The sequence below is a fragment of the Ochotona curzoniae genome, unplaced genomic scaffold (genome assembly GCF_017591425.1).
Source record: "Ochotona curzoniae isolate NIBS_2020 unplaced genomic scaffold, NIBS_Ocur_1.0 contig_908, whole genome shotgun sequence".
NCBI lineage: Eukaryota > Metazoa > Chordata > Mammalia > Lagomorpha > Ochotonidae > Ochotona > Ochotona curzoniae.
In genome coordinates this window covers 37790227-37803061 of record NW_024466607.1, presented here as the reverse complement: position 1 = coordinate 37803061, position 12835 = coordinate 37790227, and positions in this window count along the sequence as shown.

Here is a 12835-nt window from a genome sequence, read left to right as displayed (position 1 = left end):
TACCTTCAGACCAGAGGTGGTCTCCCCCAGAAACTGTTGAACATATCTGGACAATAAGATGCTGGACTCCGTGCTTTGTAGATGCTTGAAAGGAAAGAATCTCAACTGAATTTGAACTGTGGTAATGCAACAAGAATCCACGGGTGGGGGGGGAGGAGGGGGAAGGGTGCTGGTTTTGAGGAGGGGAGGGGAGAATCCCAATGCCTATAACTGTGTCACATAATGCAATGTAATCAATAAAAAATAAATTAAGGGCCCGGCACAGTGGTGCAAGTATTTAAGGTCCTCGCTTTGCATGCCCAGGATCCCATGTGGGCGCTGGTTCTATCCCGGCAGCCCTGCTTCCCATCCAGCTCCCTGCCTGTGGCCCGGGAAAGCAGTGGAGGACGGCCCAAAGCTTGGGGACCCTGCACCCGTGTGGGAGACCCGGAAGAGGCTCCTGGCTTCGAATCGGCATAGTATCGGCCATGTCGCTCACTTGGGGAGTGAATCATTGGACAGAAGATCTTCCTGTCTGTCTCTCCTCTCTGTATATCTGCCTTTCCAAAAAAAAATAATAATAATAAAAATAAATCTTAAAAAAAATTAATTAAAAAAAAGAAAAAAAGAAAAGTTTTTCAATAACTAAAAAAAAAAAAAAAAATCAGGTCTGGGATCACATCAGATCAAGTTTCTTTGGGGATCCCCCCAACTGAATCACTGCATTCAGAATTCCAACCATGGAGAGAACTGCAGGTTCCATGACTGACCATGGAGGGCATTTGTCAGAGCCAGGCCTCAGTGGCTTCGATGCAGCAGTGAACAGCATATTCAGGTGCACACGGAGGATATGGCAATACACTGGAGCATGGAGAGGACATTTGTTACCATAACAGCGCACAAAGAACAGAACAAACTGATCAACTACCCCAGAAAGGTTATGGAGGTGAATACAAGGACAGATACTCTAAGATGGACTATATCAACCAGTGGGTTCTGGACAGATTTCATTGTGCTTGGAATGGTGAGATCAGCAGTAATCAGAACTGTTGAACTATCAAAACCTCATGAGCAGGACCCTCAGAGCATGCCCCACGTCAGGGATCATGGGATGGTTGGGAGGCTGGGTGTGGCTTCTCCATTTATCTCCTCCCTTCCCCCAATGACCAGAAGGAAAAAAAAGAGAATGTGGAAATCGTGATCTCACCTAACTTCCTGTAGCCTTGACCAAACTAAACAACTATACAATAATCACTAAAAATAAAAACAATTAATTAAAAAAAGAAGAAATTAAACAGTTCCCTATCTACAGAGTATAAAGTTCAGTGTGTTTTTTTTTTTTTTAGTTCCTTCAAAAAAACAATTTACTTACTAAAATGTGAGGGTTACAAAGCAACAGTCAAAGCCAGCCAGGCAGAATGATCTTCCCACCACTTGTTTACTCCCCATGTGGCCACAGGAGGCAGCAAGGTCCAGGACAAAACCAGGAGCCTGAACTCCATTCTGATCCTCCACAGAGGTGCAGGTGTCCAAAGAACTGGGACATTTTATCCTATCTCCCAAGCACATTAGCAGGGAAGTAGATCAGAAGGGGAACATCATGGACTTAACTGGTCCTTACATAGAATGCTGGCATTGCATGCAACAGTGTAGCATGTTATCTCAAAACATGCCACAAGGATTATTTAAATAAACAAATCTGGTAATCAAAAGTCAGCTTGCTTTTCCCACTGAACCTTCTACTCATCCCATACCTGATATACAATGATGTTATCTGGCATTTTGTATAATGTAAATACCACTGCTGGAAAACTATCCTTGAACCTGGACGGAAAGATACTTGCACTGCATTTACAATGTCACTATTCACTTGACATGATGAATGACAGAAAAACAGATGTGCTGTGCAGTTTTTTTTTCTGAATGTGTTTCGTAGCTGTGGCTGTGTCAGACTGACTCCAGGTCTCCCTCTGGCGTCTCACATGTGGGTGGGACATACGCAAGTATTTATACCACCATCAAATGCTTCTCAGATGCATTAATAGGAGGCTGGACTGAAAGGGTGGAGTAGCCAGGATGAGAATTAAGTGCACTGTAATTACATGCATTTATCCCACCATACTGACACACCCTTACACATTTTAATACCACTGTCACCTTATTGTCAATATATCTCAAGACAGGGCAAATTGCAGGTCTTTAGTGGCTTATGTCCTCACCTTGAACATGCCAGAATTCCATATGGGCGCCAGCTCTGATCCCGGGAGCTCTGCTTCCCATCCAGCTCCCTGCTTGTGGCCTGGAAAAGCAATCAAGGACGGGCCAAAACCTTGGGACCCTGCACCCATATGGGAGCTGCAGAAGAGTATCTGGGCTTGGGGCCTGGCACCATTGCCTAGCGCCTAAAGTCCTCACCTTGAACATGCCGTGATCCCATATGGGCGCCAGTTCTAATCCTGGCAGCTCTACTTCCCATCCAGCTCCCTGCTTGTGCCTGGGAAAGCAATTGAGGAAGACCCAATGCTTTGGGACCCTGCACCCGTGTGGGAAACCCGGAAGAGGTTCCTGGTTCCCAGCTTCAGATCAGGTCATTTCTGTCCATTGCAGCTCACTTGGGAAGTGAATCATCGGATGGAAGATCTTCCTCTCTGTCTCTCCTCCTGTTGTATATCTGACTGCATAAAGAAAATAAAATAAATTGGGCCCGGCGCGGTGGCGCAGTGGTTAGTCCTCGCCTTGCACGCCCGGGATCCCATATGGGTGTCGGTTCTAATCCCGGCAGCCAGGTCCCCTTCCAGCTCCCTGCCTGTGGCCCGGGAAAGCAGTCGAGGACGACCCTCCTGGCTTCGAATCGGCATAGCATCAGCCATTGCGCTCACTTGGGGAGTGAATCATCGGATGGAAGATCTTCCTCTCTGTCTCTCCTCTTTGTATATCTGCCTTTCCAATAAAAAAAAAATAATAAAAATCAATCTTTAAAAAAAAAGAAAAGAAAAGAAATTAAAAAAAAAAATTATTTGAGCTCCTGGCTTCATTTTGGCAAACACGGGCCATTTCATTCGCTTTGGGAGTGAATCATTGGACAGAAAATCTTCCACTCTGTCTCTCCTCCTCTATGTATATCTCACTTCACAATAAAAATAAATATATCTTTTTTTAAAATGATAAATCTTAAAATATATATATATAAAACAGAAAACCTTGAGAGGAAGTTTCAATCAGCTTTGACAGTTCCTTTGTTTAGTTATCAAAATTTTACCTTCTTTCTCTCACATTTTTTCATTTTAGTTTAAAAACTATCATAAAGCTCCTGAAATACAATGTAAAGCAAGCTGAGAAGTAAACAAACAACTTACTGAAGGTGTGTTGGTGTTCTCCAGCCTGGGAAGCATGTAGCAGGCTGCAGGGCTACACCTGCAAGAGAAGGTGGAGACAGGGAGTGATGCATTGGTCTTGATTGTTCCTAGCCTCTTCAGTGGTTCCTACTGTGCTAAGCAACGTCAACTTGGAGGCAGACACAGTGGCTGGAGAAATAAAAGCCATCAGCTTCCCTGGGCAAGAATAGTGCCTTACAAGTGCCAAGAACGCATCCTTGTGCATATGGCCTCCTGTTAAGAGGTTGTTGGGATTGCTCCTCATTCCCCCCCATATGCCTTTGTAGTTTTGCTATTGTCTAATGTTGATCTGAGTCTGTTGTCTATGAGTTACCAGTTATGATCCTGATAGGTTATACTTCCCGTCTTCCTCACACCTGGTGATGATGTGAAAAATGGGAATTTTTTGCAATGTTAATGGGATAATAAAATTAATTCCATCAAGTGGAAAATAGTGTACAATTTCTTAGATGATTAGAAATAAGCTTGTTGTATGATTGAGTAATCTACTATTTGTATGTTTTGAAAGTTTTGAACACATTGTATGAAAGAGATACCTGTAGCCATTTTGTTTATAGTAGCACTGTTCATAATACCTAAATATGGAATGAATCCAGGTGTCCATCATTAGATGAATGAATAAGGAAAACACACAATAGCAAAACTACAAAGGCATATGGGGGGGATCAGAAGCAATGCCAACAACCTCTTAACAGGAGGTCATATGCACAGAGCAGGGGGGGACCCCAGACTGGAACAGGCAGACAGGAGGAGGCTTGTATCCCAACCCTGAAGATTCCTAGATCCTCAGTACGAGCTCCGAGGACTACATCCCAACCGCCAAGGAGACCACGGGGAATTGAAGTGACTTCAGAGGCCGAGAACTCTGAGGTCACCAACCTCCATTTGGATCTCCCACATGGGATGGAAGAAGTCCATACCCTGCCTTGCAGGATCCAAGGTCATCACAACAACAATCAGGAGCACTAGTGGTCCACAGAAACAAAACAGTAAACTTCCTTCGGGACTAGGGAGAGGAGCTTTCTCTGGTCTTTGCCTGGTGCCGACTTTGGGTCCCCACCCTCTCTCGTAATGACCATCAGGATCGCTCCAGAAACCCCCCAAAACAAACTAACAAATAAACAAATAAACAAAACAAAACAAAACAAAACGACAATAGATAGAGAACAACAAGGAAAGCTTAGAAACAGGAAACGGGCAGTGGGGATGCACTTATAACTCACTGGGTAGGACACAAAGATTAGTTACTCCTCACTAGGGTTTTGAAGATTTCTCTGCACACCCCTCCTAAAACTGTTCACCTAAACTGTTGACATATGTCTTGTTAGAGTTATCGAGTTAGACTACCCGAAAAACAGCCAGGTTCTGCAAAATCATGCTTCAATGCTACGAACTGCTAAATACTAAAATTAAAACAATAAGACAGCTGAATAGTAATCTATAGCCATTTTATGGTGTATAGAACCCAGGTGTATATAAACTAATAATTGAAATGTCAATGTAGAAGTCATAGGATGTGGTTCAGAACTTGCACTCTTTTCTTTTCTTTTTTTCTTTCTCTCTCTCTCTCTCTTTTAATATGCTGGTTACACAATACCATGTCAACTCATTCCATTACGTTATAAATTGAATCTCAACTGAATTTGAACTGTGGTAATGCAACAAGAATCCACCGGGGGTGGGGCGCATTTTTGGGAGGGGAGGGGAGAATCCCAGTGCCTAGAAAACTGTGTCACATAATGCAATGTAAACAATTTTAAAAAGAAAGGCATCCTTGAAACAGTACGATAATTTCAATAGTTGGCAGTGATAAAACTCAAGTAACCGTTAGGTCAATGCAAACAATTACTATTTATTTGAAAATGTTACTGGGACTGGCACTGTAGCCTAGTGACTAAATTCCTCACTTTGCACATAAAGGGATCCCATATGGATGCTGGTTTATATTCTGGCTGCTATATTTCCCATCAAGCACCCTCTTGTGGCCTGTGAAAGCAGTCAAGGACAGAACAATACCTTGTGAGATTGCACCCATATGGGGAAACTCACAAGAAGCTCCTGGCTCCTGGCTTCCGTTTGGCTCAGCTCCAGCCACTGTGGTGACCTGGGGGAGTGAGGCAGCAGATGGAAGATCTTTCTGTGTCTGCTACACTTCCCAGTTCCTAAACCCTCAATGACACTTGACTTTGCCATTTCATTTGCCTTAGCCCATAGGACATCCATAAATATGACAGCAACATAGTTTGAGAATTTTTTTTTTACTTTACCTTATTACAGAGTTACATTATGGCAACAGTGAGAGAAAACCATTAGACTCGAATGAGTGAATGTCATGATACAGGAAGCTGGGCTGCTGTATGGGATAGATCAGATCTGATACCCACATGCCTTTTTTATGCCTACTGGCTATGTAACACTTCCAATGCAGTATCCTGCTATTATGCCTGGAACACAGTGGGTGGGTTCCAAGAACCCCCCAGGAAACCTAGATGGATTCCTGTTGCTGGACTAAGCATGGCAGGGCCCTGACACCTTGGCAGTGAATCAACCCACTGATGGAACATCTTCCTCCTCTCTGCTATCTACCTTTCAAACAGATATAGCATTTATGAAAATGATTGCAAAGAAACATACTGTATCTAGAACAACATTTTTTTTCTTTTTGCTCATTCATTTCTTTTTTTTTTTTTAATTTTGGAAATTAATTTTTTTTAGTTTAATCATAAAGACAAACATTTCTTATGAAACACCCTGCATTTCGACCCGGTCCTATGCTTCCCCAGTATAGATAGAAAGCCTATGTAACTTGTGAATTGGAAGTATAACTTCTGGCCTATTGCTTTTTTTTTTTTCTTATTAATAAATTTTATTTTGACATTCTTTACATAGTTAATTAGGGTAAGAAGGTTCAAGGGCTACAGGAAAGTGGATAATACTAGTATGTTTTCCATATTGTTAGCTTCATATTCAAAGGGGGATATTTAAGGGAGAAGCCCACCCAATTTCCCACCCTCCCCAGGTCCAGGATATAGGGCATGCTCTGAGGTTCTTGCTCAAGTGGTCTTGATATTGCCACAGTTATGAATCACTGTCAATCTTGCCACTCCAAGCACTATGAGATCTTTGAAAAATCCACTGATTGACATAGTCCATCATAGCTGAGATGGTTGGTTGACCTGTTCTGTCTTCTCTCTTTTCTTCGTTAGGGTTCTGAGTCCAGCATTTAGATTAGGAAGATCTCCAAAGAAACTTCTTGTATGTGCTAACAAGTACAGGGCCTGGCACCGTCCATCGCTCCAATCAGCTGGTGGTTGCAATTCCTGGGTTGGTTCTGTTTTCACTCCCGACTTCCACTGGAACCAATGGGTGTTGCAGTCCAGCCTGGTTCTGCCCAGCACATACTTGGCCCTCACATAAACCAGCAGGAGCTGTAGCCTAGGTTGGAGCGACCCACAGTAACCCCAACCAGGCCCACCCCCTACCCTGGTTTGCCAGTAAGTGTAGCAGTAATCCAGTCTGTCCCACATCCCATTCCACCCCAGCCGCTGTCTTAGTTTTATGTCCTCCCATGGAAGTGGTAACCCAAGAGGGATGAGCCCACTATTTCCCTCCCAGGCCTCTCCCACTCCCAGATTCCAGTTGATGCTGCCCAAACAAACCTCGCTCACTTTAATTTTGTTTGCACCAGTAGGAATAATCTGCCCAGCCTGGCCTTTCCCTGATCTAGTCCACATGAGGCGCACAGGTGTGGTAGCTCTGCCTAGTCTGGTCTGCCCCCATCCCAGCCCATGCTCTCCTGTGGAAGTAGCTGTCCAGCAAAGGAACCCTCCCTTATTCCCCTGCCGGCTCTGCCCACTTCCTTTCTTGTTCTCAGGCTGGTTGGGCGCTGCGGTCCCTTCCGGTACAGGCAACCTCACCTCGGCATTCCATAATGTGCACTAGTCTTTGTTGCGACCGAACCTGGGTCGACCCACACTGGTGCCTGGATTTGCCAGTGGATGACGTGGACAGATTCAGCCTGGTCTTGCCCCCACGTCTGCCAATTGTATGCCAGTGGGTAGTTTTCCATGGCTTTTTCTGGGCTGTTTCCTATCATGTTTCCTGCGTTTACCTGCTGGGTCTGTGCCCTGCCAGAGGCGTTGCCCAGGCTCCTCCATCAGAACCTCTCCCAATGCCAGGTTTCACGCTTACCAGTGGGTCCATGAGCCAACCCTACTCAGTCCACCTCCTGTCATAGCAGGAACTGTGGCTTTTCCTGACTGGCCTTCAACCCAATCTGGTTCTTGCTGTTGGATGTTCCAGCCCAGACATGGTTTGCCCATACCCACGTATGGCTCACACATGGCTCAGTAGGGGTTTGAGACCCTGCCTAGTCCATCCCACATCTGCCCTGGTCCTCCAGAACACCAGGGGGAGTCGGGGTCCGGCCCAGTTCGGTGCATTCAATCCCAGTCCACACTTGTGCCAAGGGAGACTACAACTGTTTCCAGATCAGAACGCAGCCCCCTTCCAGGCCACGCGCCTCTTGGTGGGAACCTCAGCCCAGCTAGGGTTGTCCCCTTTGCTCCCCAACCGGGTCTGTTCCCAGCCATAGATCACATGCCTGCCAATGGATGCTCTGACTCAGCTTGGCACAGCCCCTCCCCTGTCCCGAACTCTGCCTTAGACACTGTGGCTTAGCGTCCCAGGCTCCCACAGACCAGCAGGTACAAGAGCCTAGCTCGGCATGACCTCTGCTCCCTTCTGGTTTCTAGTTTTACTTGTGGGCTAAGGTTTGCTCAGTCGTGCCTAATCTACTCTGTTCCATTACCAGTTGACACTTTGGCCAGCTGTTGGAGCTACTTGTGCAGGACAAGCCTCAAGCCATAGTTTCTGCATGACTGGTATTTGGTGCTCAGCATTATTAGTGATTACAACTTTTGCTAAAGAAGAGTTACTGCCTGTTTCAGGTCCAAGAAGCACAATGGGTTCAACCTGGAACTAATTAAGCAGCAACTCAAAGAACCAAATCCCCAGAGCTCCCGGGGAGAACGGCTCACCATGTGCCCTTGGCGGCCGTCTGGGATCCAGGCATGAGACGCCCCGTCCTGAGACCCACCAGCTGCCAGGAGGCTGCTGGAGGTTTAAATAACCCAGGCCCAAGGTCGCGCCCCTCCCAAATCCCATTCACCGCCCCATGAAGGCGGCGGGTGGGCCCCGGACCTGCCCAGTCCCGGAGGCCTCCCCCCCTCGGTCTTCTCACCCCGAAGGAAGCGGCCCCCGAAACCCAGCAGGCCCGGGGAGAACGGCTCACCATGTGCCCATGGCGGCCGTCTGGGATCCAGGCATGAGACGCCCCGTCCTGAGACCCACCAGCTGCCAGGAGGCTGCTGGAGGTTTAAATAACCCAGGCCCAAGGTCGCGCCCCTCCCAAATCCCATTCACCGCCCCATGAAGGCAGCGGGTGGGCCCCGGACCTGCCCAGTCCCGGAGGCCTCCCCCCCTCGGTCTACTCACCCCGAAGGAAGCGGCCCCCGAAACCCAGCAGGCCCGGGGAGAACGGCTCACCATGTGCCCATGGCGGCCATCTGGGATCCAGGCATGAGACGCCCCGTCCTGAGACCCACCAGCTGCCAGGAGGCTGCTGGAGGTTTAAATAACCCAGGCCCAAGGTCGTGACCCTCCCAAATCCCATTCACCGCCCCATGAAGGCGGCGGGTGGGCCCCGGACCTGCCCAGTCCCGGAGGCCTCCCCCCCTCGGTCTACTCACCCCGAAGGAAGCGGCCCCTGAAACCCAGCAGGCCCGGGGAGAACGGCTCACCATGTGCCCATGGCGGCCGTCTGGGATCCAGGCATGAGACGCCCCGTCCTGAGACCCACCAGCTGCCAGGAGGCTGCTGGAGGTTTAAATAACCCAGGCCCAAGGTCGCGCCCCTCCCAAATCCCATTCACCGCCCCATGAAGGCAGCGGGTGGGCCCCGGACCTGCCCAGTCCTGGAGGCCTCCCCCCCTTGGTCTACTCACCCCGAAGGAAGCGGCCCCCGAAACCCAGCAGGCCCGGGGAGAACGGCTCACCATGTGCCCATGGCGGCCATCCGGGATCCAGGCATGAGACGCCCCGTCCTGAGACCCACCCTAGAACAACATTTTTAATGTTGATTTGTGGGTATATCTTGCTGAGTAATAAAGAATTACATTTCAAATTCAAATAAGAGGGCCCGGCAGCGTGGCCTAGCAGCTAAAGTCCTTGCCTTGAATGTGCCGAGATCCCGTATGGGCGCCGGTTCTAATCCCGGCAGCTCCACTTCCCATCCAGCTCTCTGCTTGTGGCCTGGGAAAGCAGTTGAGGACGGCCCAAAGCTTTGGGACCCTGCACCTGTGTGGGAGACCCGGAAGAAGTTAATGGTTCCTGGCTTCAGATCGGCATAGCATCGGCCATTGTACTCATTTGGGGAGTGAATCATCGGACGGAAGATCTTCCTCTCTGTCTCTCCTCCTCTTTGTATATCTGACTTTCCAATAAATAAATAAATCTTAAAAAAAATTCAATTAAGAGAACTTCACAAAGACACTTGTACAACTGACAATTTTATACATATTTGGGTATCCTACTTCTTTTTTCTCCCTCTATTTTATTCTTAGTTTTATGATACAATTCCCTGGGCTTGTGGATTTCCTTTATTCCCTGGCAATGCAATATTCTATGCAGGATGACCAGCAGTGATCTAACACACTACACCACAACACAAGCACCAAAGGTTAGTCTTTTTGACTCATTACTACTAAAAATATTCTCATGTACCTTAGGTGTCTGCTCATATATTTTTAAATATCTTCCACCCGATTATTCACTCCCCAAGTAACTGCAATGGCTGGTATGCACTGATACAAATCCAGGAGCCAGGAACTTCTTCCAAATCTCCCACATGGGTGCAGGGTTTTAAGGCTTTGGGCTGTCCTCAACTACTTTCCCAGGCCACAAGCAGGGAGCTGGATGGGAAGTGGGGCTGCCGGGATTAGTACTGGTGCATATGGGATTCTGGTGGGTTCAAGGTGAGCACTTTAGCCTCTAGGCCAGCATGCCGGGCCCTGATTATAGTTTTTTTTTTTTTAAAGAATTTATTTATTTTATAGCCCATTCTTCAAAGACAAGCACAGTAATGTTTCCTTTCCCCAAAACCTCTGGACCTGAAACTATCACTGTAATTTGTGTAACTGCTGTGTGACCATCCCTCATGGTTACATTTATATTCAAATGCAAAATACCCTATAGAGGAAAATCATGTTTAATGCAGACTGGAGTGTGACCTAGTAAAATGCACCTGAAAATTTTGAAATGATTTATTTCATCCATTTACGGTGTTAAAAATCACCTAAGAACTCACTACAAAATTCATTGTTTTTTAATTATGACCATCATCACCATCATTATTTTTTTCTGCAAAGCCGTTTTTTCCCCCATTTTTAAAATTATATTTTTGACAATCTTGACATAGTTAATTAGGATAAAAAGGTTCAAGGGCTACCGGAAAGTGGGTAAGACTGTTATTTCCACATTGTTTCCTTCATGTGTCTGAGGTAAAGGAGGATTTAAAGGGAGAAACCCCACCCAGTCTCCCACCCATCCCAGGTCCCTGATGTGGGGCATGCTCTGAGGGCCTTGCTCAAGTGGTTTTGATAGTTCAACAGTTATGAATTGCAGCCAATCTCACCACTCCAAGTGCAAAGAAATCGCTGCAGAATCCAGTGGTTGACATAGTCCTTCACGGAGTCTCCATTTGCCCAGTTTTTCACCGCCAACATATAGCTGAGGCTCCACCATCAATTTTTAGCTAGTTTTACCTTCTAAAAACTGTTGGAGTTGAACATAGTGGTAAACTTTCTGCTTAGGAGCAACACAACCCAGAGTGCCTGGTTTGAATGCAAGTACCATGCCTGATTCCATTCCAGCTGCCTGCGCAAGTCCACCCCGGGGCATCACTGAAATGTGAAGTTCAAGCAGACACTTCAGTTATGTTGAATACTTAGATTTAACACATAGCTTCCAGGTAGTAACAAATATTTATTTATTTGAAATGCAAACAGAGCTTATATCTGGTGGTTCATGCTACCCACACTCACAACAGTCAAGCTGAGTCAAGCCAAAATTAGAAAGGAGAAACTCTGTTTTGTTACAGATTTATTATTATTACTATTATTATTAGGAAAGACAGGTATACAGATGAGTCAAGTCAAAGCTAGAAATGAGGAATTCTATCTATGCTCCCATAGTGACACTTAGATCTGGCAGTTCATGCTACCCACACTTACAAAAGCCAAGCTGAGTCAAGAAAAAATTAGAAAGAAGGAATTCTTTTTTTGTTGCAGATTTATTATTATTGTTACATCAGGTATATAGATGAGTCAAGTCAAAGCTAGAAATGAGGAATTCTATCTATGCTCCCATAGTGACACTTAGAAACCCAGTTTGGTGGGATATTTTTTCAGTCTATCCAGGAAGTTGTTAATTAGAAGTAGCCAAATCCTGAGCTAGTAATCTTGAAGGATAACATGGGTAACCATATCACTTAATAAACTTGCTGTGATGCCATACATGCCTCATTAGTTCCCAGTTTTAACTTAATCTAATATGGTACAACAATTTGGGTAGGGAACCAGGCTCTGAGAGTAATCTCTCCATGCTCTCTGTCCTGGCCTCTAAAACAAAAACACACAGCAAGATGGCACCAGCATCCTTGGCTAAGCATCCACCATCAGTGCTGTCATCCCATATGGGTGCTGCTTCAGCTTGGGCCATTCCACTTACAATCCAGCTCCCTGCTAATGGCTAGGAAAGAAGTAAGGATGGTCCAAGTCCTTGAGCGCCTGTGCTTATGTTGGAAGGATAGGATAAACTCCAAGCTCTTCACTAGCACCAGCTACCTTCAGCTAATGAGGACAGTTAGGAAGGGAACCAGCAGATGGAAGATGCCTCTCAGTCTCTGCTTCTTTCAGTTTCTTTTTCTGTAATGCTGTCTTTGAAATAAAAATAGATTTTAAAAGAATGTTAATTTCAGGGCCCAGCAGCGTGGCCTAGCAGCTAAAGTCCTTGCCTTGAACACACCGGGATTTCATATGGGCACTGGTTCTAATCCCGGCAGCTCCACTTCCCATCCAGCTCCCTGCTTGTGGCCTGGGAATGCAGTCCAGGACGGCCCAAAGCCTTGGGACTCTGCACCCATGTGGGAGACCCGGAAGAAGTTCCTGGATCCTGGCTTCAGTTCGGTATAGCATCGGCCATTGCACTCACTTGGGGAGGGAATCACCGGGTGTAAGATCTTCCTTTCTGTCTCTCCTCCTCTCTGTATATCTGACTTTCCAATAAATAAATAAATCTTAAAAAAAAAATGTTTATTTCAAAAAGAAAACCAATCCTCTCTGGACTTCTACCTATTATCTTTAGTACTTTCAATCCAAAATTACTGCAAATGTGCTGCTTCTA